Here is a 7,315-nt window from a genome sequence, read left to right on the forward strand (position 1 = left end):
AGTGTCTGACTCGTAAAAACACGCTCTTCTGCATATTCACACGCAGTCCCAGCGTATCCAAACGGCGAAGCATTGTTTCCACGTGACTGATAGCACATCTCTTGAGTGGGCTAAAATCAGCCAATCATCCAGATAATTCAACATGCGCATTCCGCTCGATCTGAGGGGAAATTTCGCTCTATCGCTCTCTCTCGAGCAGACTGAGAACTTCCTGTCGCAGAACAGGACGGTTTTGGGGCAAAGTCAGTGACGGGACCATGCCATTGAAGCGGGGAGGTCTGCGTTTGAATGGAGAGAATATCCGTCGTGAATTATTCTGAGTATCCACAGTGAAACGCCCGGGATAGCCCTCTTACCGTCCATGAGATGACACCGCGGACGCGTTACCTCTACAGCCACTGATGGCTTATTTTGATCAGGGCCCCGCCCCCGCGAGGCTGGAAGCACTGGCGGGATGGCGGGCGCGTCGCGTAATGGTGTGACATTCTTGCGCCATCGAGAGGCCATTATAATCATGGACTGTGGCTCTGCGCTGTTGGAGACAGGGCGAGTGACATAATGCTGGGTGCAAGAATCGTATACATGCTTCTATAGTACAATTTTTACTCACAAAAACATCATTTAAACACATATAGCAATCGTCACCCATAGTGATGTAGGGGACATGATGCTTGTGTCTTTGTGGTGTTGGCACTCTCGCTCCTTCGCGAGGCCATTACAATCATAGGTTGTGGCTCTGCACTGTTCTGAGAATGCAGAAGATGCTGTAATGCAGGGAACCACTCAATGCAGTAATGCAGGGAACCACTCCTTATACATTATACGAGTACGCCCATATATTTTGGTGATGTAATTTGCGTCACTCGCACTGTACGCGGACGCTTGCATATGAATAAAAAACATAATTTAAGAGCAAGCTTAACGTGTTTTAATTGGTGCAGAAGACTCTTCCAGCCTAGAGCATTTCACCGTCTGCTAGTCTCATTTGCTGTAATCGTGTATGTTTGACATTTAAAATAAATGTTGTTTATAGTGAATGCCACTATAATTTAAGTTTGTTTTATATTCACGATTTAGTTTTAATCCAAATGCATGCACTAATGCACTAATGGAGCGAACAGCAACCAAGATCATGCAACAGAAGTGCATGATCTCTCTCTCTCTCTCTCTCTCTCTCTCTCTCTCTTTTCTTTTTTTTTTTTAAATATAAGTACAATGTAAAAACATGTATGTACAGAATATGTACGTTTTACTAAATTATTCATTAAAATGTAAGTACATAGTAGTTAAGGCCACTTAATATAAAGTGGGTCCGACATTTGTAAACATTATTATTTAGATTAAATAATAATCTGTAAATCATTAGGTAACTTTTAATAAGTACATTCGTAAACATTAACAAGCACATTATCTCATATTTCTAGCTATGTGAATTTATATTAACTAATGATCTATTAAGCATTATATAATGATTGTTAATGATTTATTAATGGAAGTCATTATAAAGTTTTACCTCGTCTGTATATATTTAATTATATGTATATATTTAAAATAAAAGATTCATAATTAAATAACTAAAATGGCTAAAGTGGGAATTGATTAAGGGTATAATAATTATATAAATCATATAAAATAATTATAATAATCATTAAAAAAAACTGATTATTATTTTTTCTTTGTTTTACTATCTAGTGTCCTTTAATTTGGAGCAAGAGAAACTGGGGAGTGACTTTATTGCATCAGAGATGTGTCTTTGCTCAAAGTTGATTGGTCAGTTTCTGTTTGAGATCTCTAAACCAGAACATTTCCAGACCATAACCAGAACATAGCCTGTACCGGAGCAGGACTGTCATGGAGCATAAGTTACTGTGTTGATGATCACAGCTAAAAGCCGAACACTTTCATGGTGCCTAAAACCCAGAGTTATAACAGCTTAAATCAGCTTCATGATACACACAGGCCCCTGATACACACTCTTGTGATGTTAACACACATTATACACACAACTGCATGATCAGTACTTGTTTTCAGATTAATAAACATGACAGAATTTTAATGTTCTTTTCTCAACTTTTTTACATTTTCTTTAGAACGTGATCAGCTTTTACAATCTCTGAAGACAATCATACATAAAGGTGAACTTGTTTTATAGCTAAATTAAAATATTAATTATCTTTAAATTATACTGCAAAACAATGAATGAACATGCTGTGCATTCATATGTGTATTCAATTCACTGTAATTTATTATAAGATATTTAAACTGTTTATTTAAAATAAACAGACTTCTTGGGTTTTGTTGGTCTTCAAGTGATAATTTCATTATTGATCTAAAGATAAAGCTTTCATAACTTCATACTTTCTGTTTTTAGCTCTCACAAATTTAAGAACACACAAGGGTGACTAAAACTATTTTAAATAAAGTTTTTAAATAAAAACTATTTTAAATAAAGGGATGTTTCATGGCATAATTATTTTTCATATACATTATTTATAACAATTATTTATTTTACTTTACTAAATAAAAATACACAATAATAAAATAAAATAAAATAACACAAGGATTCAAGAATGAACAACAAAATGACTCTCAGACAAAAAAGCACATGAAGTAAAGCAGGATAAGTCTGTCAATAATAGATTTATAAATTGTTTATAATATAATATATTAAATGAAGTGGTCTATCTTTATGTTGTTTGTCTTGTAAAGTTATCTTGATTCTTATCAAAATAAGTAATTGTCTTTATTTCATGATATACTCATCTGTAAAGCAGATTTTTCAATATTTTCCACAGTGAATGTGATTCTGGATGCTGATACAGCTCATCCACGTCTCATCGTGTCTGATGATGGGAAACAAGTGAGAAATGAAAACAGAGAAACAGAAAGAGTGGATGGAGATACAGAAATATTTGATGAATATATTGGTGTTCTTGGGAAGGATGGATTCTCCTCGGGGTGTTTTTACTTTGAGGTGCAGGTGAAGGGACAAACTGAGTGGTATTTAGGAGTGACCAGAGAATCTGTGAACAGGACAGGGTTGATCATTCGAGTCCTGTGAATGGATGCTGGTCTGTGGATCAGTGTTGTAGGGAGTATCTGGCTTGTGAGTCTTCATATATCTGTCTTTCTCTTAGTGTGAATTTTCAGAGGGTCGGTGTGTTTGTGAATTATGAGAAGGATCTCGTCTCTTTTTGAGATGTGGAGTCCATGTCTCATATCTACTCTTTCACTAATCAGGGCCCGGTTCCCCAAAACATTTTTATCGCTAAGTAGTTCTTAACCTATTCCTTAACCTCTCTCTTAACCTTATGGCATGATTCCCGACACGTTTGTACGCTAAGTATATCTTCTGTAAGTCACACTTTCATAAGGTTGGTCTGGACCATTCGTAAGCTCTCTCTTAGCGTTGTTTGAGCTCAAGACGCTAGTCACTGCCACTGTACAGCAGTCTTTAGAAATCAGTGCAGTGCACTACAAGTCAAACTATGGTATGTTGACAATGTTGTGGCTCAACAATGATTTTATGTTATGGACATTTTAAGACTCATAAAAAAATATGTTGGCATTGCAATGGATACAGGCCTATTTATGAAGTTGACTTTATGTGGTATCAGAACTAATATGGTGGTAATTAGCCTATAGGCTATTTTGTAATGTAATTAAAGAGCTTCAATTGACAATCACTTTTGATAATTAAAATCTGGCAAACAATTTGGCTCTAAATGGCTAAGATCTATAAATGGGTAAGCATGGTGGTGTCCAGTAAGTGACCAACTATGGCAGTGACCCAACGTGTCCTTAATTGAATTAGTCCATGTCAATTTTTTTATTCGGCAAAACCTAAGCCCTTTTGACATTATGCCTGACCTGCTGTTGGACCTTCTCAGACCTGCGCTTGCCAGGCAAAAGTGGGGGAATTTTGCTTTAAGCCCTGAAGTCCAGCTGCTTGCAGCACTAAGGTGTTTTTTTTTTTTTTTTTGCTACAGGGAGCTTCATCGAGGTCGTGGGAGAGGGCTATGGCCTAATCAAGACCTCGGTGTGGAGGTCACCAACGCTCTTCTGCACCATGCCGGGGATTACATCCTGGTGGATGGCACACTCATCACTATCACCAATCCATCAGTGATTGATCAGGCGTAAAAGGGACACGCGGCCATAAACGTACAGGTTATAGTGGACCATTGAGGTGTGGTCTCCGACCTGGTGGCAAGGTCCAGCAAAACTTCAAGTTCCTCTGACGAGAAGCTTGGTGCCCTTTTTTACGTTGCTTCCCCAGCATATTCTGTATCTAACTCTCTCTCTCTCTCTCTGTTCATTGTAGATAGGTTGCTTTTTATTGAAAACATTAACCAATGGCAATCGATACCGCATTAAATAGAAGTAACTGCAGCTGCTTGCCAATCAATTCTGATAGTAAAGTACCTTACCATTAATATAAAATGGTATACATGTATTACATAATTTTTAGAAGTCGAAGAAGTGACACAAGTGGCACAACGGTATAAGGAGGGTGGATGATTAGCGAGGGACAGTGATGGGAATAACGGCATTATAAAGAACGCCATTACTAACGGCAATACTTTTTCCAGTAACGAGTAATCTAATTGATTACTCTTCTCATCTTAATAATGCCGTTACCGTTACTCCCAAAAAATGCGCGCGTTACTATAACTGATGAAGCTGTTTTTTTTTTTTTTTTTTTTTTTATCAGACCAACTATCTCTGAGCGAGAGGCAAATACTTTTTTTTACTGTTCTTCCTTGTTAGTGGGCAGAGCACGAAACAAGCGCATAAATGCTGACGATTGGCTGAGGTAGAATAAAATTTCATTGTAAGCCAATCAAAGGTAGAGTTGGGCGGGTGTTGTAGTGATGGGCATTCGGCTCTTTTGACTCAACTCACTGAAAAGAGCCGGCTCTTTTGGCTCACAAACGGTTCTTTAAATGACTTTGACTATAATATTTAAATTTTTATTACATAATTATTTCATTTCTATAGGCTAAATTTGTAAAAATAGAGTCGGCTCTTCAGATATGCGAGCCAGCTCCCGACGTTCACCTAAAAGAGCCGGCTCTTAGAGTCGGCTCATTCGCGAATTGCGAACGACTTATGAAAAGCTCATTCGCGAACGTGTCGATCCATCATCACTAACGCTCATGAATTGCGAACGACCCATCATAACCCATAGTCGGACAGGACAGGACACACAAGGAGACATTTTAGCTTGGGGAAGCTAGTCTTGACTCCATTGAGGAACAGGCTCTCTGACCAGAAGTTTGAGAAGCTTTTGGTTTTGAGATACAACCACTGGTTCAATGACAAGAATGGGCGGGTGGATGGATGGATAGCTTGATACGTTAGCTTGGATGAATGGGGAGAATAGAATGATGGATGGATAGATGAATTGATAGAATAATGAATGCATGGATGTGTAGATGAATGGATGAATGTTCAGGAGCTAAAGTTGGATACAGTATGTCTAAAGTTGTGTTGCATCTTTTTACATTTGTAGTTTTGCACTAAAAATATTTTTTTTATATATATACATTTTTGGTACATTGCTTAAAGAGCATAATTTAATTTAGATTTATTTGTTGGCTGGCTGCAGCCTCTTGAAGTAAGATTGTCAATGGCTAGAGTACGAGATTTATTTTATGGAGATGTATTTTTTATTTTTATGTATTACCTACCTGTTTATATCCTTCGTTTTGCTACACATTGCACTTTCCAGTTACATTGAAAGCACCTAATATTGTTACACTGTTCTACTTGAAGTACAGTGTTTTTTTCAGTAAATTGTAAATTGTAAGTAAATTTTCAGTAAATTGTTTTTGTTTTATTTGCACTACAAGGAGTGTATATATTTGTTATTTCTTTTTGGTATATTGCTTAACAAGCTTAATTTAATTTTGCCCAGTTGTGGCCTGGCCTGTTGAGGGGCAATAAATATCAAAAGTTCCAAAACATCTATTGTGTTATTTGCATTGATCCACTATATAAACATAATATCTACATACAAGGCATTTGATTGGAGGCTAGTCTCACTTTGTCCTACAGCAACATTTTTTTTTTTTTTTAGATGTGTGTATACAATGTTTCATGTTTCTGTTAATAATGCATTGTATTAAGTGTCCATTTCATTATAATATTCAGATTTATCATAAATAATTGAACATGCACATGTATTTTAAGTTCTGTTAAAGAGGGGTAAAGGTGGGGTCACATTTGAGCATTTAAACTTAAATTTTAAATGAAAGTAACGCAATAGTTACTTTCTTAAGTAACTAGTTTTAAAATTTGTAACTGAATAACTAATTTAGTTACTTTTTGAAAGAAGTAACTAGTAACTGTAACTAACTACTTTTTAAAAGTAACTTGCCCAACACTGGCGAGGGATAACCATCACAACATATCATGTGAACATATTACTGACCATTTGATAATTTAATTTATAGTCTATATTTTACTGATAACTTAAATTATGTTTAAATAAATGTTACTGTAATAATTTGAGGAATGTTTCATTGGCATAAAACGTGTTGTCTTTCTTAACGCTGTATTGCACCTTCGCGTGAAGTGGAAAATTGATTCCTGAGCAATCTGATGCCAAATAATTCAGCACCTTCACTTGGGACAGCGCTCTTGTAACGTCGGACGTAAGAGGCAGCGTGTTAAGAAGCTTTCTAAGGGACTCTTCGGGGAACACACTTAACAACATTAACAGGAACATAAACAACATTGGTAAGATATATCTTTCGAGGTCTTCTTAGCGCCCTAAAAGTGAGCGTTATCATTTGTTAGTTTGGGGTATTACTGGAATATAAAGCCCATGTCATTTACCCTGTTTGTCGGCTTCAGTGTTGTCTGCATTGAATGTCTGTGTTTTCCCAGAACCTCATCCACGCAACGCACTTCCACTCAGCTACAAACACTTACCTTCGGCTCTATTCCCCGCAGTTCCTGTGCCATCCTCTCCTGCTGCCTTCTCACCGCCATCATCCGGATTCCTCACCTCCTCACCACCATCTTGGATTGTCGTCTTCCCAGCCTCATTGTTCCCTCGTGTTTGTTTGTTTGTTTATTTTCATTAAAAACGGTTAACTTGCATCTGTTTCCAGCCTTTCCTTCACCCAACCGTCACATCAAAGCTGTATATATATATATAATGCCTATATACTGTATACATATGAATTTCTTTATAAGACAGAGGCTTTGCTTGATAATGTATTGATCTGGAGCAGATGATTAATGAAAAGCATCATGAACAGCTCATCATGCAGTTAACTGTTTCTCCTTCAACACAGTTTTCTGT

The sequence above is a fragment of the Carassius auratus genome, unplaced genomic scaffold, assembly GCF_003368295.1.
Source record: "Carassius auratus strain Wakin unplaced genomic scaffold, ASM336829v1 scaf_tig00215883, whole genome shotgun sequence".
Taxonomy (NCBI): domain Eukaryota; kingdom Metazoa; phylum Chordata; class Actinopteri; order Cypriniformes; family Cyprinidae; genus Carassius; species Carassius auratus.